The sequence below is a fragment of the Vombatus ursinus genome, unplaced genomic scaffold (genome assembly GCF_900497805.2).
Source record: "Vombatus ursinus unplaced genomic scaffold, bare-nosed wombat genome assembly UNPS02015255.1, whole genome shotgun sequence".
Lineage (NCBI taxonomy): Eukaryota > Metazoa > Chordata > Mammalia > Diprotodontia > Vombatidae > Vombatus > Vombatus ursinus.
Genome location: NW_020955033.1, coordinates 25,428,909 through 25,456,512, shown reverse-complemented (window position 1 = coordinate 25,456,512; position 27,604 = coordinate 25,428,909). Strand labels below are relative to the sequence as shown.

The 27,604-nt window shown below is 36.8% G+C and overlaps 1 pseudogene; it reads left to right on the top strand.

Moving 5' to 3' along the window:
- The first annotated feature begins 7,882 nt into the window (after positions 1 to 7,882).
- Positions 7,883 to 25,397, top strand: LOC114031764 (annotated as a pseudogene).
- Positions 25,398 to 27,604: the final 2,207 nt, after the last annotated feature.

The window sequence follows — 27,604 nt, the reverse complement described above, 5'->3', positions numbered from 1 at the left end:
ATGTATATATATATATATATATATATAATACATACACAGATATCTCTCCTGTGTATTTAAAAAAAATTTTTTTTACATTTGCCTTCTGTTAGCAACACTTCCTTCTTCAAAAATTTCCTACTATACATAATTAGAAAGTCTCTTAATCTGGGGCCCATGGATGCCAAAGGTGTCCGTTGATAGATTTCAGAAGGTCTGTGATCTTTGATGGAAAAAAATTACATCTTTATTTCAGTATAGTTGATTCCCTTGGAAATCCTATATATTTTATATATCAAAAATATTATTCTGAGAAAGAATCTGTAGGCTTCATCAGACTGCCAAAGGGGTCAATGAAAATTAAGAAACTCCTGCTCTACCAAATACTATTTCCACATAGCCAAGTATTATGTTGACTGATTAAGTGGACTCGTTTTGGCTAGCCTGACGGTGGTAGTAATAATTTTAGTTGTGAAAATAATAATTTTATTTAACAAAACCTTTTCTTTGTTCCCTGACTCCTAGTTCTGGAATTGACTTTAAAGGGGAATTTTTGCCCGTTCAGAGTGTTCTCAGTACTTTTGTTCATGGTTTTAAAATACAGTATTCTAAACTTCTATCCCAAAGTTCATAATTTTTTGTAGTAATTGTTAATGAATTTGTGGATTTATGTCAGTTATTACATTTCTGAAGTTATTTTTGTGAACAGATAATCCTTTTGTTTTGATCAACTGAAAGTTTTTTTTTTTTAATAATTTTGATTTTGTGAGAGATGATGAGGAGCAGAATTTAACATGTTCTCCAGCTGTTTGAAACTTTGACCTCATTTTGTATCTCCCAGGAGTAGTTCCTGATAAGTTATTTCTCATCCCGTTAACCATCTCTTTTTATCCTGTTGTCACTAAGGATTTCTTATTGTTTTCAGTTATGTGTTGAACTCTTACTAGTTGGTCAGATCTCTAGAAGACTCTAGTTTTAGAAAAGATGTAGGGCCACTTGTGTTGTTTTGCCTTAATGTCTTTTCAGAATCATGGTTGCAATTGTGCCATTTCCTTAATTCTTAATTTCTTCAGTATAATCAAGTAGTATGTATTGAATATCACATTGCACTGAGTTGGATGACCAACCTTTTTGGATTCTGAATTTCCAAATACTAATTAGTTATGAAACAGCTACTAAATTAATTTTTTATTTTGAGCTTATCTTTTTTTTTTAATCTATTTTTCCCCGCCCTAATTTGAGCTAGGGAAGATGGATCTCAGACACTATTAATTTAACTTTAGTCAATGCCATTTCCTGCACTGGAGACCTTTGAAACTTTTATGGGCAAGATCTTCATTTGTGTATCCAATTTCCCTTTGACATCCTCCCTAGCAATCTTGTTTGGTGTTCTTCCCAGTGCATTAATACCTGTCCTTTGTTGTTTTGTGTGTGTTGGGTGATTTTTTTTTTTTTTTTGAGGGAGAAGTAGAAGGGACAAGTATGTTGTCATATTTTTACATGTTTTACCTAAATTATCCTTACATATATTTAGCCAGATATATGTAGCTATTTTTATTTCATTGTTGTTAGTCCTTCTTATTCATTACCATATAACAAATTATTTAATATCCCAACCTTAAATTATTCTATAAGACCTTCTGTCAACCACCAAGCTTTCAAAGTTCAGTGTTAGTTCAAATATTCATTCCTGATATGTCAGGATTTTCTGAATGTTGTGTCAGAATTTTAATATGTCAGATTCTGCTGGTAATTATATAATCACTACTGTAATTTCATTTGGCATTTTATATTCAACATCTTCTTAGAAGTAGATGTTAAAATTAATTTTGATAAGAAAAGAAGTACAATATGGTTTAATCACCATTAAGCACCTATGGCTGGGGAAAATAAATTTAGAGAAAACAAGATCCCTGTTAATTTGGATGTCAGAGTATATATGTATCTTATTTGTCTCTTTTTACTCTCTGTATTATAATACAAGAGTTTTCTGTTATAACACTGCCAATTCTTGGAATAATATTAGTAAGTTTAAAATGAAAACTTACTGAAGGTGCTATTCTTTAAACACAATCTTTTTAATGTACTTGTTCCTGTTGCTATATATACCATATACATATCTTGTAAAAACCTTCATGCCCAACATGAAAACCCTAGCGCAAATTAAAATTTTGTTAGGATAATGCTAGTTCTAACCAATAAATTAGTTTCATTGGCATAATAGGTAATATAACTTTAAAAGCTAAATTAAGATAATGCTAAAGTTCAAACACTACAAATTGACAAATTTTGGAAGTGTTTGTTGAAGTCTAATTTTACTAAATTTTTTTAAATGACTGATTTGGTTTGCAAGACCATTTTTAACATATTTAAATCTATGTTACTTAACTTTTGTACAGCTCATATCTATATCAAAGCACATTATCTAGGTAGCCTAAGAAGTTAACTCTGCCATATGTGCACACAGTATATCTGTGCCATTTAGATTGTGTATGCTGCCAAACAATTTTTGCCTTGTTCAGTCAGGTTTTGCCTCCCTGTTCTCATAGGGTCTTCACTTAAACTTAGAGTAGGAAAGAAGTGGTAGGATTTTGGAGAAGAGAAAATGATGAAGGAAGATGGTGAAAAGTAGAGGAGCAGGGCAGGGGGTCGGGGGGTGTTTGGTGTCTGAACATAGAGGAGAAAAGGGATTATTGAGGTCTCACCACGGCAGCCTGTGGGAAATATTTAATACCAAAAAAACTATTTCAGTTAATAAAATCCTATTTTATCACCTTTCACATAATGGGCAATTGCTTTGTAAATTGCAAATTTAAAATGGCTTTTGATTTGGTCCAAAAGGGAAATTAACCCCTCTCATAAATAACTCAAGGATTTAACAATAATTGTTCATGTGGAAACAATTCTAGAGAAGTTAAACTTTTTTCTTCTGTGTATATATAAATCAAAAAACACAAATTCTATCAATAGTAACTTGCTTGTGTGTGCATTTCTTAATGATTTAATCAAAAGACTTAAATTATTGGTAAACATGGTTGTCACAAAAATATTTTTGGCACTCCCATCAGACTGAAAACAATGTGCCAAAGGTTCCTTCCCTTCACTAATAATTACTAATTTTGATACAGTCATTTTGGGGGGAGTTTAAAAATGCCTGTTCATTGAAACGTAGTTGTTCCCCTCCCCCCCTTTTTTAGCTAGAAAAAAATTAAGTTGTAATTTTGTTAGCTCTGAATTTGAGCTGAGTGGGATTATAACATTTTCACAAATAGACAACTTGATAGTAGAAGTGTAAAATAGCTTTAAAATCTATTTGTGAATTTATTTTTGTTAAAACAGAAGAACCTAATTTTACTTTACCCATATGTTGTAATAGGAATACTCACGGATACCACTTGATAATCATGTAGAGGTGGAATTTTACTTAAGTAAGCAAAATCATAGCAGTATTAAGAATGTTAATTTTTGTGGCTAGTTTAAAACATGTTTGAGGAAACTTTAAAGCTGGTTCGATCTATTTGTTTTGCTTTAGAAAAAAATGTTTAGATTGTTTGAATTTTCTCTTTAGTAATTGCTGTTGAATGGTAGAAACATGGACAATTAGTGTTGATCAGTTAATGTTTCATAGCTTAAGACTTCGAAACTTTCTACCTCCTTTCTGTCAAAGTGTTACATTTTGCCGCTATTCTAGTCTTTATAGTCAAAGGAAAGTGGAAGTCTGGAGTTGGAGGGTTTTGTTAGTGGTGGTTTTTTTTTTTTTAAACACGAACAAAGCAAAACCCACCCCTAAGACACTGCTTTGGGGTTTTATCACCCAAGTTTGGTGCCTAAATTCATAACAAAAGGTTAAAATTGATCTTTAAATGTATAATGATAAAATTGCGAAGTGTTACACATACTGTTCTCTTCCATTTTGTAGGCTCCTTGAATTAATTTCCTCCAAAATCAAAATTTTTTTTGTTCATTTACATGTTTTCTTCCCTCCCCACACGTCATTTCCTTTTAAAGTTATAACTGCAGTAATTTAAAGTTCTGATTCAGGGCTTTTTAACAATTTAAGCAAATTCCTATATGTTTGTTACACTTTTAGAAAACCCCACTCATATCATTGTTTAGTGCCTTGAAAGAATTATTGACTTGGCAACAATGATTAGACCATTACAGTGTGCCTATGTCTGTCAGTATATGCAGACATATGTGTCTCATCGTTTAGATACTACATGTGTGTACTGGGCCTTGGTAATTCTGTAAGGGAAGCTTTGTAGATTTAAATTTGAAGATTATTTTTTAAAAACTGATCATTCACGTCCATGACAACTATACTAGTAGACAGAATAATTCTGTACTTATATTCATACTAAGTCACATGTATGAAATACCTGGGGAGAGGATCTAGGGAGTTTACATAATTATGCCTGTTTAGTTTGAAAGGAGGATTCAGTCTATAAACAGTGAGGTTTCCCTTACATCCCCCCAAAATCTTTTGTGTTCTAACATTAACATTTAAAAAGAATCTGCATGGTGTTTCTTAATAGTAATCTTATTTTGTCTGAGTTCACAAGTTTTTCTTTTTACTAAGTTTAGTATGCTAGTTATCATCAGTCCCATATACAATATATTCAGTAGAAGATAAGTTTTATTGACTCATTGTAACATTTTATTTCCATCTCCCTCTCCCCCCATAGTTGTTAGACTTATGTGTTCAATGGAATTTGAAGTCTTTTGTGTGAATATAGCTTAATTTCTGTACTATGAATGATTTTGCTTATTAGTCTGAGTTTTTAAGAAATGCTTAGCAAGTCCTAAGCTTTTAAAATTAAATGCTAATATCTTCCTGTTAATAAAGTTTTATTATATAATGTCTTAATCTGCTCTTTTGAAAAATATTATTTTAAAAAGTATATGCATGAGTTGCTGGATGCTTCAAGCATTTGGTATATTTATTCTTTTCCTACTTCATTTGTAATTGAAATCTTTAACAACAGAGAAAGCAAGGAGCTATTGCCTTTGTTTGGCTTTGAGAAAAAATGCCCCAATTAATTTTGTAGAAGAAAAAATATCCACATCCAAAAGAATGTTGTTGGTATTCAAAACTGCACCATTAACTTACTTTCATCATAATTGGCCTCCTCCCAATTAGAATTGAAGATTATTGTAAGAGATAAGTTAGTAAAGTTGACTTGATTTCAGTCAGTTAGGTATCATTAGTCAACTGAACTTGATTTAATAATTTTTGTTCTTTAAAAGTGTGTTATAACTCAAAAATTGATATGTTTGCTTTTAGAAAATACTCATTTTAGGGGCAGGTAGGTGGTGCAGTGGATAGAGCACCGGCCCTAAAGTCAGGAGGACCTGAGTTCAAATCCGGCCTCAGACCAAACACTTGACACTTACTAGCTGTGTGACCCTGGGCAAGTCACTTAACCCCAACTGCCTAAAAATTTAAAAAGAAAAAAAAAGAAAATACTCATTTTAAAGCAGTAAACTATTTTGATATTTTTCAAATTCTTTTTGTAGTTACATCATAGAATAACAACATTGGACTATTCTATTTAGTAAAACTAACTGAAGAATTTACCTCTAAAGTCATTGGGAGATAGGAGCTATTTCTAGTATAACAAATTAATCGTGGACATTTGAGGATGATTTTGTTGGCATAGATTAGAAAGATAATTACTGTAACAACAGTAACAACAAAATAGCTACTTAAACTGTTTAATTAAAGCAGTCTTAGTGATCACCAGTTCAAGAACTAGGATTTAGGTCTGAATGACTTATGGTTAATTGTTTTTTTAAACACTGTATAATTCTAAGTTACCTTTGATTACGTTAAAACTGTGCATAGGTGTGTTTTTTTTTAAATAAATGTAACAAAATATTTAAGATAATTTACATTTTTAATCATTGATTTTTTAAAAACTTGTGAAGGTTATGAAGAAGTTTTATGACTTTTGATATAAAATTTCACATAGCAAAATTTATGAATAATTAGTATCTAACATAAGTGTGGATGATATAATCCTCAGTTTGACTGGGAAGTTGAGAACCGGACAAATCAATATAATGTGGCTCATGAACAAACAAAATATCTGTGACCATGCCTGAAATATTACTGAAGAAGTCAAAGAATCTGAAAGTCAGAAGAGGCTGCAGCAGCCATCTAGTCTGACCCATACACAAAATAATCCCTACTGTAATTTGCATAATAAATGGTTGTCCAGCTTCTGCTTGAAGATCTCTAAGGAGAGGCAACCTATGACTTCTCAAGGCAGGTTAGTCCACTTTGGGAGGGTTCCAGTTGTTAGAAAGTTTTTATTGGCATCAAGCCTAAATTGACCCTTTTTTCAAAATCCACATATTGCTCCTGATTCTACTCTTAAGGCCCAAGCAGAACAAGGCTAATAATCCCTTTTGCCCATGATCACAGCAAGCATGTTTCCCCAAGTCTTCTTTTCTTCAGATTAAACAGCTTCTTCAACTCATCCATATGTCATAAACTGGAAATCCTTCACCATCCTGGTTGCCTACCACCATTCTAGTTGAGTACAGATGAGGTCTGAGAAGTGGAGTACGCTGGGGTCATCACATCCTTATTCCTGGAATCTGTGTTCCTCCTAATGTAGCCTCAAATTGCTTTACAGGATTGAGACTCGGCTTGGGGTAATCACAGATTGGATGAAAGGGTAAGAAAACTTTGAGGGTGGATGATAGTGTAGAGTTAAGTTGATTTACTAAAAGGTTGAGTTAAGAAAGGGAGGAGAGTATAGCCAGTGTAAGGATGATGGTCTAGCAAAGAACTGAGAGCTGGAGGGAATGGGGGATGATGAAGACGAAGAACAACAATTTTCCATTGCAATCATATGTCATAGTTTGTTTAGCCATTCCCCAATTGGTGGACATGCCTCCGATTTCCAATTCTTAATCACCACAAAAGGAGCTGCTATAAATATTTTTGTACAAATACGTCCTTTCCCTCCCCCCACACCTTTTTTGATGTCTGGCCAATAGTGGTATTGCTGAATCAAAGGATATACACAGTTTTATAGCTCTTTGGGCATAGTTCCAAATTGCTCTCCAGAATGGTTGGATCAGCTCACAGCTTCACCAACAGTGCATTATTATCCCAGTTTTCCCACATCCCCTCCAACATCCATCATTTTCCTTTTTTATCATATTAGCCAGTCTGATAGATGTGAGGTGGTATCTCAGAGTTGTTTTAATTTGCATTTCTCTGATGAATAGTGATTTAGAGTATCTTTTTCCTTATAACTATAGTTTTGATTTCTGTCTGAAAACTGCCTGAATTCTTAAACAACTAATCTCCCATGCCTATATCTGATAATCCAAGATCCCCTTGTAGATACAACCACAAAGTTGAAATTTTTTCCACGGTTTTTCTGAGTATCAAAATCAAATAAAAAGTTTCCCCTAGTGTCATAGGCAATGTCATTCACAAAGACCAAATAAAATAATTCGCTATTACTGGTTTGGATCTACAGAATCCAATTTGCTGCTGATGTTCTACTAATTACATGAAACATCTCAGAGCTTTCTCAGAGTTGTTAGAAAAAAATTGACCTACCAATCCACATAAAAACTAAGTGGATGAAAAATTCACGATGACAAGACTGACTGACAGCTGAATGGACAATAAGTAAAACCATCAGTACATATACCTGAGATAGGCACTGTGACTGGACAGTAAACAAGGCCCAAAATCATTTGGGTTAAATTTGGGAAATTATGCAATGCTTTAATGATCCTCAATTGCTTCCTGATAGAAAATTCCATTTTTTTCAACACCACTGTATAGAGCTAGAAATCATGGAGCACCATGCTCTCAGAAGACTCAAAAAAGTGCAGATGACTCAAAATACAATGAAAATATGTATGGTGGATGCATATGACCAATGGTGACTTACGAGCAAGAAGTGGCATGAAAGGCATCATTGAGGAAATACATGATTATAAGAGGAGGCTGGTAATGAAATGAGAGCAAAGACCAAGGCTGTGTTGCACTAGTGTGCCTTCCCTTACAGTTGTATCCCTCATATCTCCTTAGCATCATTCCTTCTCTTTTGTTCCAGGCTTGGAGAAAAATATGGTCATTCTTGCCAAAGTCAATCAGTCTTGACTCTTCTAGAGGATTATCCCTTCGATTTTCCTCTCTCTTTCCTATTTGTCAGTCTCTTTATTTGTTCCTGCCCTGATGCCCAGATCTTCCTGATAACTAAAAAAACCTTTAATTTGATATTTCTGTCCCTTCCAACTATCATCTCTTCTCCCATTAATAGAAGGCAAAGGATATGGGCTTATAGTCAAGGATAACTTAGCCAGCAAAACTGAGTATAATGCGACACAGGAAAAAATAGACATTTAATGAAACAGGACTTAAAAGCATTCCTGATAAAGGGATCAGAGCTGCAGAAAAACTTTGAAGTACAAACACGGGAATGAAGAGAAACATAACAGGATGTTTGACTGTGATTCCAGAGGACTAATAATGAAACATGCTACCCACTTCCTGATAGAGAGGCAAAGGACTCAGTATGCAGAATGAGACAAATATTTTTTAGGACTTGGCCAATATGGAAATTTGTTTTAATTGACCATCCATGTGTATAATGGATTTTGTTTTTCTTGCGTTCTCAACGGGAGTAGTGTTATTGGCACAGGAGAGTGGGAAGGCTGATTAAAACAAAATGGGGGGGGGGGAACTTGCAGACTCATTAATACAATGACCAACCACCATACCCGGAAACTCACTATAAAATACACTGCTCATCTCCTGACAGAGAAATCATGGACTCAGAGCACAGACTGAAACATACTTTTTTAGACATTGCCATTGAAAATTTTTATTTTGCCTGATTATACATGTTTGTAACAGGAGTGCTGTTTATCTTGCCTTCTCAAGGAGTGAGGTGGAGGAGAGACATGGGAGGGTGAAAAGGTCAATCTATTTGAAAATAAATTTTAATTTGAAAAAAGAAAAAGAAAATGCACAGTTCTGACCATGGCTATCCTCTCTCAAGCTTTAGCTATCCTCTTGTTTCTAGGACAAATGCCAAACTTTTGTGCTTGGCATTTAAAACTTTGCAGTGTGACTTCAACTATCTTTTCGACTGATCTCACGTTACTCCCACCCACAATGTTTCAGCCCATCCAGGCTATTTAAGGACCCTCATCCACATGTAGAGAGCCATCTTCTGTCTCTGCCTTCATACAGTCTATCTGGGCCATCAAGACTCTTGAAGCTAATTCAACAAGCATGTATTAAGCACCTGCTATTTGCTAGGCACTAACATCACAAAAACAAAAATGAAACATTCCCTGCTTTTAGCTCCCCACGAGGCTCATATGCCATCTTCTACACAAGATCCCACTTCTTCACTTAGGGCTTTTCCCCATTCTCTGAAGCTACTTTGTAGTTAGCTATGTGCATGTTGTTCCTCCCACATGCCTGTAATGTGTGTGTGTGTGTGTGTGTGTGTGTGTGTTCAATCATTTTCAGTCATGGCTGACTTTCCATGACCTTGTTTGGGGTTTTCTTGGTAGAGATACTGGAGTGGTTTGCTATTTCCTTCTCCAGCTCATTTTACAAATGAGGAAACTGAGGCAAACAGGGTTCAGTGACTTGCCCAGGTTCTCATGACTAGTAAGTGTCTGAGGCTGGATTTGAATTGAAGTCTTTTAAGGGCTCCAAGGTGGTGCTCTATCCACTGTACCACCTAGCCGCCTAGACTATAATGAGAGCTTAATAAATGCTTGTTTCCTATTTGCGGTTCTTGAATCCATTCCTTGTTCTTCTTTCCTGACTACCATCCTGATCCAGACTCCATTAATTAAAGAGATTTTTAATTGCTTCTCATTCCTCCTGTCATGTCATTCTGTAGACTTTAGGACTTCAACAAAACTTATAGATATGGGAAAGCATATCAATGCTTCTGATCTTGGTAGCCACAAATTGGAAACTAAGGAGAAGGGATCCTGTTGGGGAATGGCTTTAATTATGGCATATGAATATAAAGAAATATTTTATCACAGGAAATTATGAAATAGACAATTTCAGAGGAAACTGGGAAGACCTTTATGAATTGATAGAGAGCAAAGTGGCCAGGACCAAGAGAACAATTTATATAATAATGACATTTGGGAGAAAAACAATGAAAACAACTTTAAAAGACTAGAACTCTGATTAACGTAATGATAAACCACAAATCCAGAAGAATATAGATGTTATCCACCACTCCCTGACAGAGAGGGGAACTTAAAATGCAGAAAAAGATAGGTGTTTTCAAACACAGCAAATGTAGGAAATTGTTTTTGCCAGACTATGTAGACATAGAGGTAATATTTATTATTTTAAAAAAGCTACAGATCGATGTTAAATACTTGAAAAGTAAGCTGTATATAACAGAGACCTGCAGTTCCATGTACAATCCTCTTTCTGTCCTGTAGCGTATATGCAAATGCCTATTTTATTTGGTATTTTAAGTTCAGAACAAAAATTTTAAAAAATTGTAATTAAAAGAAGGGCCAGAGCCAGACTGTGAGGATCTTTTAATGTCAAATAGAGGACCTTGTATTTGATCTTAAAGACAGTGGGGAGGCAGTAAAGCATTTTGAGCAGGTCAACCTGAGCAGTGTGATGCTTTAGGAATATCAGTTTGGCAACTGCTTAGAGCATGAACTGGAGGCCAGGAGACCATTTAAAAGGTGGCTGTAATAGCTCAAGTGAGGGGCACATTTAGGGTCTGAACTGGGGTGGCAGCCATGTAATTAGAGATAAGGGGATAGATGTGAAAGATGTGGAGATAGAATCCACAAGATATGGCAACTGATCAGATGTGGACATTGAGGGAGAGGGCTCAGGTTGTGAGCCTGGGTGGCTGGAAGGATGATGGTGCCATCAATAGAAATAAGGAAATGGGAGGCACTTGAGTGGGGGGTGGAGGGGAAATTTTTTTTTTTAGCATTTTAAATTTAAGATTATATAGGACAGGGGCAGCTAGGTGGCACAGTGGATAGAGCACTGGCACTGGAGTCAGGAGGACCTGAATTCAAATGCGGTCTCAGACCAGATACTAGCTGTGTGATCTTGGGCAAGTCACTTAACCCCATTACCTAACCAAAAAAAAAAAAAGATTACTATAGGACAAGTTAGATCTTTTAAAAATATATATATAGACACCCCCCAAAAAAATCTATGTAAAGTAGCTTTATATTCAGGCTACAACACACTCTATAGAATTTCACTATGAGATGACAAAATGTTCTCACAACCTTTAAAAATGATTATAAGATAGATAACATCCTGCTCATTTCTCTTTTCCTTTTTCCTGTTCCTCCTTTCCTCTTCCCTCCATTCTCAATGTCTGGTAGCAGGGTCAAAATCTTAACTCTTGAAGAAGAGTTTCTGTGGCTTGGGCAGCCACTAGGAAATAATCATTATAACATACTAAGAAGTGTAGAGAAAGTAAAAGGGAAAAGTCAACCCTCCCATAAAGTATCATCTATCTGTCCTTGGAACACTCTGGAATCTCAGGAAGGCTATAACCAAATGCCTGTGGTGCTGGGTTGGTTGTTGTATGAGGACAGAACTAAAAAAATACTAGAAATGGAAAGCAAAGGCTATGAGAGATGATAGCATTTAAATATTTTTAACTCAATTTTATTTTATTTTCCATTCTGAATTTTGTCCCTCCCACTTTGCCTTCCTCCACCTGAGAAGGCAGAAAAGAAATCTCATTACAAGTATATATAATGTAGTTGAACAAAATATATTCCTGCATTAGCCATGTGAAAGAAGAAAGAAGGGAGGGAGGTTGGAAGGAAGGAAGGAAGGAAGGAAGGAAGGTGTGTATAACAGACCTGCAGAGGGAGGGATGGAAGGAGAAAGGGAAGGAGAGAGGAATGAAAGAAGGAAAAAAAGGAAGGAAAGTATGGTATTTAAATCTACACATTACAAATCAAATGGATAAGGTATTCACCTCAGACTTGTTCATCAAAATATCAGGAAGAGAGGGCACACTTTAGAACCTAAATGAGGGAAGTTTGGGACAAATATATATGTAGGGTAATAACCATTTATAAATTTATACTCTTAAGAGATGGTATAAATAAGTATTAGTGGATTCAAAAAGTGTTTGGACAATTTTTTCAAATGATGACCGCAAATGGCTTAGAAAGCTTTTCAGGTTAATGTCAGAGAGGACAACTTTGCCCTCCATGACATATCTCATCAGTTTCTGTTGGCCAGAGAGTACTTGGGCAGTTGAAGCATGCATCTGACTTTGTATGTCAATTACTGCGTTCCTATCCAAGTGGAAAGGTCTAGTAGGCATTTAGAAATGCAGTACTAGAGTTAAAAATAGGTAGTAAGTAATAAAATCAGGATTGAGGCTCAGGTCATCTGAGTCCATCCAAGGCCAGAGCTCTTTTTCCTGCTGCTTACTGCCTTGCTGTGAAGGTAACCCTCCTCCAGCTACACTATACCAGCTAAGATTTTAGTGTTGCATTCATTATAATCATTTAAAAACTGGTAATTTGTGTATCATTTCAGAACCCCCAAATTGGATCCATAGTTCCTCTATAGAGTTTGGCCGAACTATCCACATAAGAGAAATGAAGTGGATAAAGAATGTCTATTATCTAGACCATGATGTCCAGTTAAATAAACAATCTGTAGAGCTTGTCCACATATATGTATTTGTTCAGCAGACCGTATAGATGGAAAATTAGCTGAGCTCAGAATTGAACAGGAGGAAGAAGGCAGGCTGAGTTGCCCAGAGTGGACTGGATTGCCTTTGGGAAATGGCAAAGTTCCTATAATGGCCCCAAGCTTCTCCTTGAAACAAAGGCCCATCTTTTTAATGCCTGTGTTCTTCCTCATGGCCATATGTGACTGTGGGTCACTGAAGAGCTGAATTTGAAGATTATCCAGAAAACAAAGAAGAGGTCATGGTGGGTATGATCAGGGGAAAACACGTTACTGGGGATTGTGCAGGATGTAAAGGATGTCATAAAAGAATATATGGTCCCAAACTGAAGGGTAACAGTATGCTCCCCTTAATATTCTTAAAAGAAAGCATGAAGCTCCTTTCCCTGCTACTGCCCCAGAACTTCAATGAATTCCCTCTAATAAAACAGGATAGGAACATGGAATGAACAGGCACAGATGAAAACCAGTCTGCATCACTGAAGGGAATACGCATGGGTCCACAGGAGTTTATAAAACAAATATGCTAACTGAAACAGTTCACCACAACACTTGGACTTCCAACAATTCAGGGTAAAGGAGAGTTTAAGAAGAAAACCCTGACTGATCAGAAGCACTAATTAGCCAGGTTCTGTCTCCTGCCCTCAAAACTCCATAAACATTAAACAAAGCCCTAATGAAATAGGACAATTTTTATGTAATTTTCTTTTCTGAAAAAAAAAATCTACCGAAGCATCATGGCAGACATTAAGTGTTGTCACATGTGAGTGTCCTCAAACAGGGTCACTGTCTACAAAGAAATGGGACTTGACAACCGACAAGGAACACCCAGAAACAACATAATGTGGTCACAAATACCAAGCCCACAAATATCATGACTGGAGTTTATTGTTGACAGATTGAAATATTTTGAGTTTGTAACAAGGCTTTCCCTTTTGGACACTTTGTGTCTTTCCTTGGACGGGGAAATGAATTTTTCTTAACATTTGGGGTTGTTCTTCTGGTTGTGTAGTGGAATAACTCTTAATTTGAACTCAGGAAGAGTCATCTTCCTGACACCAAGCCCAATGCTCCATCCACTGTACCACCTAGCTGCCCTCTTCCCCATTTACCCTTCAGAAAGCTCCGAGGAATGTTTAAACAAAAAATAATTCCCATTTTCCTCCTGACTTTCTTTTTCTGTGTCCAACGTAAATGTGAAAATGCTTTAGTAAAGAGAGAGGTTCAGCAATATTGCAATAGATGATTGGCACTTTTTTTTTAATCTGGACCTGAGATTTAATTGATGTACAAAATCTGACATGTAAAAATTTCCCCCATTGAAGCAGAGCTGTGTGACTTAAAGTCTTAAAGAATTGCCTGGTGACAATGAAAGACTAAGAAACTAGTATATATGAAATAGTACTTGAATTTGGGTGCCTTCTTTTTGCTATGCCAGATTGTCCCTCATAATATTTTTTAAGTTTATCTTATTTTATTGAAAGCTTTCATTTTTATATCACTCACATCCTTCCCCCACCCCTCTTATCCAATTAGTTGTCAATTCGTGTTATTTCTACCTTTGTAGCAACTTTGATGAACACATCCCCTGACACAGCTACCACTTCAAGTACAGACCCTCATCACCTCAGGCCTGAACTGTTGTGATCTCCTCCTGGTTGGTCTTTCTGCCTCAATTTTCTCCCCCACTGTAATCAATCCTCCATTCAACTATCAAAGTGATTTTCCTAAAGTGCAGGTCTGACCATATTACTCCTCTCTCCCCCTTTCAATAAATTCCAGTGGCTCCCTATTGCCCCCAGGATCATGTATAAAATCTTCTGTTTGGTTTTTAAAAGCCTTCATAATCTGACCCATTTCTGCTTTGCTAGTTTTTACATTTTACTCCCTCCCCTCCACATACTCTGTGATCAAATGACATTGGCGTCCTTTCCATTCCTCGAATAAGACTCTCCATCTCTGGACTTTCAGCCTATCCACTGGCTTTCCTCCATGCCTGAAACTCTATCCCTCTATTCCTATCTCTTGCCTCCTAGCTTTCTTCAAGTCTCAGCTAAAGTTCTACCTTCTGCAAAAAGCTTTTCCCATTCTCCTTCACCTTAGTACTTTTACTCTAAAATCATTTCCATTTTTTCTTGTATATATCATGTATGTACATTTTTCTTGTTGAGTTACTTCAATTGTGTCTAACTCTTCAGGTGACCCCATTTGGGGTTTTCTTGGCAGAGATACTGGAGTGGTTTGCTATTTTCTTCTCCAGCTTATTTTATAGATGAGGAATTGAGGCAAACAGGGTTAAGACACAGCTAGTAAGTGTCTGAGGTAAGATTTGAACTCATATAAGATGAATCTTCCTGACTCCAGGCTGGGCATTCTATCCACTGCACCACTTAGCTGTCCATGTTTGCACATAGTCCTTTGTATGTGAGCTCTTTGGGAGCAGGGACTATTTTTTTTAAACCTTTCATTGTATCACCATGGCATAGCGTATAATAGATGCTTAATAAATAAGTGATAGTTAACTTAATGATCTTCATTTCCAAATATATCCCTTTTCTCTCCCTTACCTAATGAGTCATTCCTTGTAACAATGATCTTAGTGGGGGAAAGAAGTCTGTTCAGTAAGAGCAATGGCTGACAGCATATGCAATATTCCACAACCATAGTCTTACACTTCTGCTCATTATAATCTAAAGGGATTCCATTTCTTTTCTTTTTTTTTTTTACATTGGAGTCATTGTGAATATTTTTTTCTTGGTTCTGCATACTTCATTCTGCATCAGTTCATATTTCCATACAGGAGGTGGTTGTTCATAACTGGATGATAATAATAGTTGAAACTTATTGGCATGTAGCACTTTTTGTTAGAACTTTCAAATCTATTATCAGATTCAGTCCTCATATGGAGTAGGTAAAGTCCTCTACAATCTAGTGCATCTTACCTAAACAGCATCATCTCCAACTATTTCCCGATACCTCCTAAGTGAAAACCAACCCCTGTCCTTCTACGCATCATTCATTCCCTACTTTATTCCTCAAGATAGTCTCTGCTTGAAATATCTTCTACTCTTGTCCTCCATCTGTCCAACTCATCTCCAGTCTTTGAGGCCCACCCTAAGTCCTACTATCCCTAAGTCCTACCATCTCCATGAATTAGAATATTAGAGCTGGAGAGAACTTCAAAGATGATCTAGTCCAACCCCCTTAATTTTCTGATGAGGAAACTTCGGGAGCTTTGGGTTAAGCAACTTGTTCAAGGTCACACAGTGGCAGAGCTGGAACTAGTGCTCAGGTTTTCTGAGCCCTGATCCTATATTCCATCCTGTAATTTACTTACTTATATCGTCATTCTTGTACCTTCTTGTACCCACTTGTACCTTCATTCAGCTGCTGTAACCCACTTTGACCCCCTTCCTTTTCTGCCCTATAAGACCTGTACCATACTTGATTATGTATTGTATTGTTGTCTGTTTCTTGGGTTATTAGTTTTATTAGTCTTATTTCCCCAAAACTGTAGATTCCTTAAGGGCAATGATTGCTGCTAGATATCTAGGCTTTCAGATCATTACTGCCAATCTGAAGAGGGTGGCTATGGTGTTATTGTTTAGTTGTTCAGTTGCATCTGATGCTGTGATACCATGGACCCCATGAGATTTTCTTGGCAAAGATACTGGAGTGGTTTGCTATTTCCTTCTCCAGTGTGTCCCCTATTTTACAGATGAAGAACTGAGGCAAATAGGGGCTAAGAGACTTGTCCAGGTCACATAGCTACTAAGTATCTGAGGCTGGATTTGAACCTAGGTCTTCCTGGCTCCAGGTCCCGTGCTCTATCTTCTGTACTACCTAGCTGCCTTGGCTAGTGTGTTACCATAACTCAAATTCAACTCTGCATATCTTTTTTTTTTTCCACTCAGTGTTTTTCCAATCCCTGTGACTGAAAAGAAAATTCAAAAGAAAAATGGTAGAGTGTAAATTCATATATCTTTTCTTAGGAAATCTTAACTTTAGAACTCCCTATCTCCTGAATATTCTTTTCAGAATTTAGTAACAGATTTAGGGCCAGAAGTGTTCTTAGAGATCATTTCAGTCTAATTTTCTTATTTTAGAGATGAGGAAATTGAGGCCCAGAGAGGTTGTTTACTTGCCCAAAGTAGTAAGAAGAAGAGCCGGGATTTGAACCCAAGTCCTCTGACTTCATATTCTACCAAGTCACTTTCTTAATGTAGGAGACCCTTTGGAATATGCAGATTCAATGTGAGGTTTTGAATATTCTCTGCCATCTATACGAACAACCCACTGAACAATGTCCACAGCAGGCATTTTACACTTTGGGTAACTTATTTGGGGAGCAGCCGCCTGGGAGAGGTAAGGAAGATGAAAAACCACAATCTTCTCCCCCTCCCCACCCTTCCAGATAAATAAATTCCTATGCATTTAATGAATTGGCAATGAATTTGGGCAATTAACACTTTGGAGGATTAAGCCTATCTGCCAATTACAACTCAGAGTTTATTTCCTTTATCTAACCCACAGCTTCACCGAAACAATTTTTGTTTAGAGGGAGGAAGAGAGGGGAGTTATTTTGGGGCCTGTAACACATAGGAAAAGATTGCCCCCCTCCCCCCCCCGGCATTAGGTTACTGCTGCTTGAGTTAGGAGGTTAAATATAGTTTGGAAGACTTACTAATAGCCTATCCTGGCTTGGTTCAATTACCTCAGACCAAGCTCATCTATTATCCGCCAGGGTTTCTGTTCAGCAGAGTCTCTCTTTATGGTCCATGCCCTTCCTCTTTTGAGAGTGAAGCGGGGGCAGGGAGAGAAAAAAAGAAAGGAGGGAAAGAATTCACTAGTCAGAGTTAACTTCTTTACTGGGGGAACTTCCAGAACCTATCTCCTGTGGATATGTAAAGTTTCTTCCAATAGAGCATGTAAATGACTTAAAATTTCATCCTGCCCCACTTTTCTTTTCTTTCATTTCTTTTCTTTCTTTTCCTTCCTTTTATAAAATGTCTCTGCGCATTAAAAAAAAGTTAAATATAATACCATATAAATGGTAGAACAGAAAAAAGATTATATATGAAAGTGCAGAGCTCTATTATATACAGCTTTCATTTCTTGTTAATTTATAATAAATTCAACATGCAACTTTCAAAACTGTCTTATTTTCCTGTGATTCATTATGAGTCCTTCTGTTCTCTTTTGTGCATTTAAAAATACATGTACTTCAATGATTCTCTTTTCTTTTTACTCTTCACATGTACCTGTTCCTTATTATATTACATGAAGGATTTTGGGGGGATTGGGGGAAGTGGATGAGAAGGAAAATAAATGCTTGTTGATTGGAAAACAATAATAAAATGAAATGGAGGAAAATGAAAATATGTTTAAATAGTCCTCTTTTATTCCTTTTCTTTTGCTTTTTTTTTTTTTTTTGGTGGAGGGATACTTTACCCTTGACTCCCCACATCCCTTCTGCAATAAAAAAGAAAAGAAAAAGAAAACAAAGCCTTCATAAGAAATATGCATAGCCAAGCAAAACAAATGACCACACTGACCATTTCTAAAAATATATGCCTTATTTTCCATTTTGAGTCCATCACATCTCTGTCAAGAGGTAAGTAGCATGCTTTATTATCAATATTCTGGAGTCATAAATTGGTCATTGTATTGATTAGAGTTCTTAAGTCTTTCAAAATTTCTTTTTACTAGAACATTGTCATATAAATTTTCTCCTGGTTCTGCTTATTTCATTTTGTATCAGTTCATGCAAGTCTTCTCCGGTTGCTCTGAAACCATCCCTTTTTGTTATTTAATATTCCATTATATTGATACATCATAATTTGTTCAGCCATTCTCCAAATGATAGATACCCCCCTTAGTTTTCAGTCTTGTACATATAAGTATTTTTCCTCTTTCTTTGGTCTCTTTGGAGTATAGAACTACTAGTGATACCACAGGGTCAAATTGTATTCAAGGTTTAATGACTTTTGCTAATGGTTACAAATTGCTTTCCTGAAAGTATACCAATCCACAGGTCCATCAACAATGTATTAATGTTCCTGTTTTCCCACAGCCCTTCCAACAATTGTCACTTTACTCTTGTCACCTTTTATAGTTTATCTTAGCATATGGTGTGAACTGTTGGTCTTCATCGAATTTCTGTGACACTGCTTTCTAGTTTTCCCAGCAGTTTTTGTTCAACACTGAGGCCTTATCCTAGTAGCTGGGGTCTTTGTGTTTATCAGACACTATTCCACTGTGTTTATTTGTTTCTGTATGTGATAATTTAATCTGTTCCATTGGTCAACTTCTGTTTTTAATCAGTACCAAATTGTTTTGATCATTACTGTTTTGAAGTTTGAAATATGGCTGTGTTAGACCTTTCCCATTTTCCCCCCTTATTTTATTTGAGATTATTGGCCTTATATTCCTTCAGATGAATTTTATTATTATTTTTCCTAATTCTATAAAATAGTCTCTTGATAGTTTAGATGGCACTGAATAAGTAAGTTAACTTAAATAGTGTTGTCATTTTTGTTATATTGGAATGGCCTATCCATGAACAATGAATATTTCTCTAATTTTATATGTCTGTTTTTATTTTTGTAAAGAGTTTCTTGTAACTGGATTCATGTATTTCTGGATCTCAGTAAACTTGTAAGTATAGTTGGTTTGGGATGGAATTTCTCTTTCTATCTCTTCTTGCTGAGTTTTGTTGGTAACAAACTGGAATTTTGATGATTTATGTGAATGTGCTTTTCATCCTACAACTTTTTTCTACATTTATTAATTGCTTCAAACAATTTTAATTAACTCTTTAGGATTTTCTAAGTAAATCACCATATCATCTGCAAAAGTGATAATTTTGTTTTTGCTTTCCATGTAACTATTCTCTTGATTTCTTTTTCTTGTCTCATTTCTATAGCTATCATTTCTAGCACTGTATTAAACAGTAATGGACATCCTTGCTTTACCCCTAATGCTGCTAGAAAGTCCTCTAGCCTGTCTTCATTACACATAATGCTGGTTTTTGTTTTAGATGGATCTTACTTAACAGATTGGGCAAAGATTCATTTATTCTTATGCTTTCTGGTATTTTAACAGATGTGTTGAATATTGTCAAAAATCTTTTCAGCACCAATGTATATAATCATATAGTTTTTAATATTTATGCTATTAATATGGTTTATTATATTTATTGTCTTCCTTTTATTGAACCAACCCTCCATTCTTGATATAAATCCATCCTGAATATATTGCTGTAGTCTGTTTGCTAATATTTACTTAATATTTTTGCATTAATATTCTCTATGGATATTGGTCTATGATTTTCTAGCTCAACTCTATCACTGGTATAGGTATCAAGACCATATTTGTATCATGAAAAGAAATTTAAAAAGTGTCTTGCATCCTGTTTTGAAAACAGTAATTTTTATAATATTGGTATGAATTATCTGAATATTTGATAGATTTCACTTCTAAATCCACCATTTATGGCTGGCTCTTTTAAAAAAGTTGATCTAGGGCAGCTAGGTGGCACAGTGGATAGAGCACTGGCCCTAGATTCAGGAGGACCTGAGTTCAAATCAGCCTCGGACTCTTGACACTTACTAGCTGTGTGACCCTGGGCAAGTCACTTAACCCCATTGCCTAGCCAAAAAACAAAACAAAACAAAACAAAACCAAAAAAACCCCAAAAATAAAAAAGTTGATCTATTTAAATAATGCAGTTCTGTTAATTTGGGCATTATGAATATTCATCCATTTCATCTATGACTTTTGCTGATATATAATTGTGCAAAATCATTTCTGATCTTTTATCTTCAGTTATTAATTCTTTTTCATTTTGATACAAAATTACTTTCCTTTTAAAAAAAATCAGGCACACTAATTTCTTATCTAGTTTATTAGTATTATTAGAGGAAAAAACAGCTCATAGCTTTATTTATTAATTTATTGGTTTGGATTTTTTTGGCTATTAATTTTTGTTATTTTCTTCTTTGATTTTCACAATTTCTACTTTGGCTTTTTGTTGGGATCTTTTGATCTGTTGCTTTTCTAGTTTTTTTTTTAATTGCATGCCCAGTTCATTTATAGTTTCATTTATCAGCATTCTTAAGTTTTTCAAAATTGTTTTTACAATGTTGTTGTTAAAATATAAATTGTTTTCTTGGTTCTGCTTACAATCCTACATCACCAACTGTCATTTGTACATCTCAGATTGTATATCTCATAAGCATCCCAAACCCAACAAGTCAAAAACAGAGTTCGTTATTTTTTTTTCCCCAGAAAATCTTCCCTTATTCCCAATCTCCCTATTATGCCATAGATACTACCATCCTCCCAGTAACCCAGCCTCACAACTTCCTCTCACTCAACCCACATATCCAATCCATTGCCAAATCTTGCTTTTACCTTGACAACATTTCTCTTATGCATTCTCTCTCTTTACTCGTGCAGTTACAACCCTTGCTTAGGCCATCATCACCTCTCATCTGGACTATTACAATAGCCCTTGTCTCCCTACGTCAAATTTCTCCCCGCTCCAATCCATTCTGCACTCAGCAGCCAAAAACCCTTTTCCTAAAATACAGATCTGACCCACTTGTCCCCTGCTCATTGAGTTCTAATGGTTCCCTAGTACCTCCAGGATGAAATGAAAACTCTTCTGTTTGGAATTTAAAGCATTTAATAACCTGGGTCCCTCCTATCTTTCCAATTTTCTTCCTCTTCACTCCCCTCCAAGCATTCTGTGGTCCTGCAAAATTGGACTAGTTGGTATACTTTGTATATAACCAGGGGTGTGCTGCTGGTAAATGTTTAGCAGCTGAGTTTCTAGGGGGAAAATGTACACACTTCTAAATTTAATCTGTATTATTAACACTTTTTAAAAGTCTAGACAATCACACACACACACACACACACACACACACACACAAAAATCAAACCCTGATTTGCTCTATCTAAGGAAGCCAGTTAGAGCTGGCTCTAGCATACCCCTGTATATATAATATTCCATTTCCTGTCTCTATATCTTTGTACCGACTGTTCCCCATGCCTGGAAGGGTCTGCTTTGTCACCTTATCTCTTAGTTCCCTTGATTTCCCCCAAGACTTGGCTCAAATCCAGCCTAATCGCAGAGTCCTTTCCAGGTTTCCTCAGATGCTAAGGCCTTCCCTTCTCAGAGTGCTTTCTATCCACTCTGTATATGCCTCTTATCTCCACTTGGTTGTTTATATGTTGCCTCTGTCATTAAAATGTAAGCTCCTGGAGGGCAGGACTTTTCCCAGCATAGCAAGATGCCTGGCACGTAGTAGTCCCTGAATAAATGCTTGTTGACTTGATTTGACTTGCGCTGCGCTCCCTAATCTGCCCCTGTCTCCTGCTGCGCCTCAGGTGAGACTGCCTGGGCACTGTGACTTTACTGGGATGGCCCCATTTCAAGCTGTTGTTGTGCCTCCAGCAGGGTTTCATAGGTACTGAGCTGCCTGAGTGCCATGCCCTGAATTAACCTACCTCTGTCTCCTGTTCTGGGCCAATGCCTTCTACTGGCTGTGCCCTGTCTATGCTCAGAGCTTCCATAGAATTCTAGTTCTTTTTGTGCAGTTCTGGGCTGGTAAAACTATTTCTCTTTGGCCTTCTTTATCACTGACCCTCTAGTGCATTTTTAGAACTTTCCTGGGGTATTTGTGGAAGATTTACTGTCCTCTAGGTTCTAATAGTCACCACCTTCCCACAATTCTCCTTTCTTCTCACTTTCTTTTCTTTCTAAAAATTTTATTATTTTTTTAACATTTTTATTTTTTAAATTTATTATTTTTTAACATTTTTTCTTTTTAAATTTTGAGTTCCAAATTCTCTCCTTCCCTTCTATGCCCTCCCCCATCCACTGAGAAGGCAAGCAATATGATTTCAATTATATATATGAAATCATGCAAAACATATTTCCATATTGCAAAAAAAAGGAAAAAAGTGAGAAAATTATACTTCAGTTTTCATTCAGAGTTCATCAGTTTTCTTTCTGGAGGTGGATAGAATTTTTCATCATGAGTCCTTTGGAATTGTCTTGCATCATTGTATTGATCACGGTAGCTGAGTCTTTCACAATTGATCATCATTACAGTGTTGCTGTTACTGTGCCATTCTTACTCCTCTACCACTCATCTCTTTAGTTTTTCTAGGAGTTCTTGTTGGGTTTGTGTCCAACAAACATTTTTCTTTGAGGCTTTGCTTGTGGCTATTTTCAGTTATTATTTTCTTTTGAGTTTGTATCTTGTTCTTCCCTGCCATTGTGGTCACTTATAACAGTCAAGTTCCTTTCTCAGTCATTTGCTCATTTTTCCAGCTTATTTCTTGACTTTGAATTTTAAGTTGGCCTCAGTTCTCCTGGGGGAGAGGAAAGCACAGTCCCAAGCTTCAGGCTTTTTCATACTGCTTTTTTCAGAGCTAATTCTGAGACTCAAGTTTTTCGTGCTCCTGAAGTGGTGTGGTGCAGGGAGAGGTATGATCTCCGTCCTCTTGGTCTGCACTCTGGTTTTTACCCATGAAGGGCCCCTGCTCCCCTGTAGCTGCGAATGCTAGCACTCCTCTTTGCCTTAGAACTGTGACTAGGGCCCGTGTTCCCTTGTGACTGACCATAGCACTCCTCTGTACCCTGAAACTACAACCCAGAACTGCTTACGGGCAATAGAGTTGCACCCAGTGTCAGCAATAGGTCACCTGTAATCTCTTTCTGACCAGTTTTCTGACCCCTTTCCCATCTCTGGGCTTGGAGTTCTCAAAGCTGCTGTGCTACTGGTGCTGCCATAGTTGCGCACCAGATAGTCAGAGACTTTTCCTGCTGACCTCCTAAGTTTTCTTAGACCGGAAAAATGTCTCACCCTGACCTTTTGTTGGCTCTGCCACTCTAAAATTTGATTTGAGGTGTTATTTTAAAGTTGTTTGGAGCTCTTCTCATTTGTTTTTCACCAGTTATATAAAAAGCATTGTACTAGGCTTGCTGGTAGTAGGAAGATAAACAGGGCAGGAGGTGTGCCTTCAGAGAGCTTACAGTTTGGTAGAGGAGATAAGACCCAAATAGAAACTCTAATTTGAGGAGAAATGTATAAATACAGCTAGCTGGTGCAGCAGATAAAGTGCCGAGCCTGGAGTCAGAAGGACTCATCTTCCTGAGTTCAAATCTGGCCTCAGACACTTGTTAGCTGTGTGACCCTGGACAAGTCATTTAACCCTGTTTGCCTAAATTTCCTCATCTGTCAAATAAGCTGAAGAAGGAGATGACAAACTAATCCAATATCTCTGCCAAGAAAACCCCAAATGGGAGTCCAACACGACTGAAATGACTGAACAAGAAGAAGTATAAATACAGTTAGAGAGGCATGAGGTATTAAGGGAGTATCAGAACAACATTAATGTAAAATTGCAGGTTGAAAAATTGGGGATTGTCTTCCTTTTGAAGCGCTCCTCCTGTGAAAAGGATCTTTACCACCCTTACACTATCTCTTTCTTACTCAGGATCCTGGCTTCCAAAGAGATTATTGAAGGTCTTCAGAATGTGCTCACCTACAGCATTTGTCAGGCCCATCTCACACACCCAGTGGCTGCCCATTGTGGACACGGTGTTTGCCAACCTTGTCTCAGTGGCTCCAGCGAAGCTTCCGTGCCTATCTCCTGCCCTTGGTGCAGGGAAATCTCCCAGTCAAGAGCTTTGAATGCCACTTTAAGGAGAAGGGGAAAATTTACTTTCAGGAAAAGGAAACCTTCTGTTACCTGCACACAACATCAACAGAGACCCAAAGGGGACCCAGCAAGTGTGACAGACACCAGGAGGATAAGAAGTTGTTCTGTATGGATGATCAGACCCTATTCTGTGTGTCCTGTTCACAATCCCAGGAACATGAGGATCACACAGTCTGACCCATAGAAGAGGCTGCTGAGCTCTATAGGAAAAAGCTCCAGGAGAATCTGAAACTTGTAAATGGAAATTTAAAAGATGTTCAGAGGCTAATGCTTGAAGAGTAGAAGGAACCTCGGACTTGGGCTGTTGTGTGGACAGAACAAGTGGAAATGTCAAGAGAAATGTTTGAAGAAAAATTTTGAGAAATAAGTGAATTCCTGAGTGACGAAAAAGAGGAGATCCACAGTCTTGTGGAGCTGGATGAAGAGGAGAATGACGTGTTGGAGCAGCCAAAGGAGCATGAGGTCCAGCAAGAAATCCAAAACAGAGAGAAAAAGAGGATAAGCAGCCTCCAAGTGGCCCAACCCAGGGACGGCCTAAGGGAAATGACCACAGCATCGGAAGAAAAGTCTCAGGTGCCAAGTATGGACCTTCCGCAGGATGCAGAAGACACACTGAGCAAGAATGAGTCACTTGTTGCTTCAAAGGCCAGAACCTTCTACACCAAAATTGAGCAGTTCTTATTTGAATCTCGACTATTGTAATACATGAATAGCTTGCTGATGACAGAGAGAGGACTTTCACATTTGCAGGTATTTTCTCAGGTCAGAGGTATGCTGTTTGTACCTCTGGAAGTCTCCACTACATGAATGGGAGAGACTTGTTTATTATACAACTGAACATGGATGGGATTTCTGTAGAGGGATGAGGCTACTTCATCTTTACCTCTTACTGTTTGCTAGTTGAAAGGGAGAACTCACCTAATGACTTCCTTCCTACCCCTCAATAAAATGGCATTAGGTCAGAGGCCTGGGCAAATCAAGTAGAGATATTTCAGGATGATCCTAGAACTGTATCCCACTTTTTAATCCTATATGTACAAAAGAGGGCCTTGTTGGGGAGAATTGGAAGCTGAATGCTATTCTACCAGGGCAAATGTCAATTTTTTTTTTTTGTTAATCAAGAAACTATAAATACAATGGGATCGTGCATTGTCTACTCCTTAAGTCAGCTTTGTCTGATGTGATCTACTACAGAAATTAATATGTAAAAGCTTGCCTGTTTCCTCCTTTACATTTCCATCCTAGGATATCATTGATGGGAAATTGGTGTTGGACTTGGAATGAAGGAAAGACTTGTTGGAATCCCATCCCTTCAGTAGATGCTAACTATGGCCATGGAAAATGTGCAACAGTTTGATTCTTACAGAGTGTTACACAATATACATTAATAAGTACTTTTTTTTAAAGAAAGAAACACTCCTCTAGGTTCTGGCAAAGGTTATTTGCTTTTGAAGGAGCCTTTTATGAGTGTTCTTGGAGAGCATGAATATGCAAAAGTGTGGAAGGACATCCCTCCCAATTCCCAGGCATCTAGGGAGAGATCCTCTGTATTTTCCAATGAGGTTCTCCCCCTCCATCTAACTGGCTAGAGTATACTCTGCTTTCTCAAAAACCTCCTTCTTTGGATTCTACATGCCCTGAAAAATCAAGCTTCTAGGCTTGGAAGAAATAGTAGCTTTTCTTTCTCAGTGTATTTTTGCAATGAATAAATGAATGAATGAAAAAAGGCATTTATTAAGTACTCACTATATTTTAGGCACTGTGCTGCTTCAATTATAAAACGAGATGTTATTTAAAATTATTTTTTAAAGAGTAACCATTTTGTTTTTTCACCTCAAATTTTAGTTTCTTTTTTATGTACTATACTAAACAGGGGTGTTGTGATTTTATTGCTATTTAAAATAAGAGCATTAAAATATGTCATCAACATGAATTGACAAGTTTTCGAAAATGTGATCTGTCAATGAGTGAATAGAATGTATATTTTAAGAAATCTATTTCACTTTTCCACTCAGTATTTTGCAATTAGAGGATAGTAGGAAAAATGAACAGTATATTTAAGACCTTTGTTTGATTGTAGCAACCTGCCTTTCCCACAAGGGGACAGTAAAACACTCCTCCTGTGAAATCATTCCCTGTTCAGATTTTGCTGCCACTCACCATCTATAACCCAGGGCCAGTGAGAATTATTGCAGCAGGGTGTGTAGAGCTTACTTTGTCCTGTTCACTGTGTAAGTTCATCTAAAATTAGCTTATTTATTGACTTCACTGAGTACCTGTCTGTACTCTATCCTTTGGCTCCCATGTGACAGTGAACCATTCATTGGCATTCCAATTCAGTGTTTGCTTTTACTTTAAAAATATGTTTATGTGTCTATAATACAAACATCTCTAAAATCAGAAATGTAGATATACACACTATTAAAAGATGCAAGGCCTGTAAACTATAGGTTACAATTCAGTAAGGATTTGTACACAGGTAAACAACAGCAAGTTGATTTTGACTTTTCCAATGCCTTAGTATCTCCTGGGACACAAATATCTACAATGCATTTTAGGGAGTGCCTATCAATCAGGGAATGGATAAACAAATCATGGCATATTAATTTAATGGAATACTGTTGTGCTATAAAAAATGATGAAAGGGACAGTTTCATGGAAAGACTAGTATAGACTGATACAGAGGGAAGTGAACAGAATCAGGAGAACGATTTATACAGCAAATACAATGATGTAAAAATCAACAACTTTGAAAGCCTGAGCAATGTTGATTCCAGTGTTGATTGTGTGATTCCATGAGATCTATGATAACTGACAAAAAGGTAAAGTACTCAGGGCAGAATAGCACCTACATGTTTTGAAAATAGCTAATGGGGACAACTAGGTGGCACAGTGGATAGAGCACCAGCTCTGAAGTCAGGAGGACCTGAGTTCAAATCCGGCCTCAGACCAAACACTTGTCACATACTAGCTGTGTGACCTTGGGCAAGTCACTTAACCCCGATTGCCTCACTGAAAAAAAAACAAAGACAAAACAAAAAGAAAATAGTTAATGAAGGAATTTGTTTTGCCTGACTATTGATATTTGTTACAAGAGCTTTGTTTTTCTTTTATTTTTTTCAATGTTGAGTTGGAGAAAAAAATTTATTTCTATTTCTGAAAAAA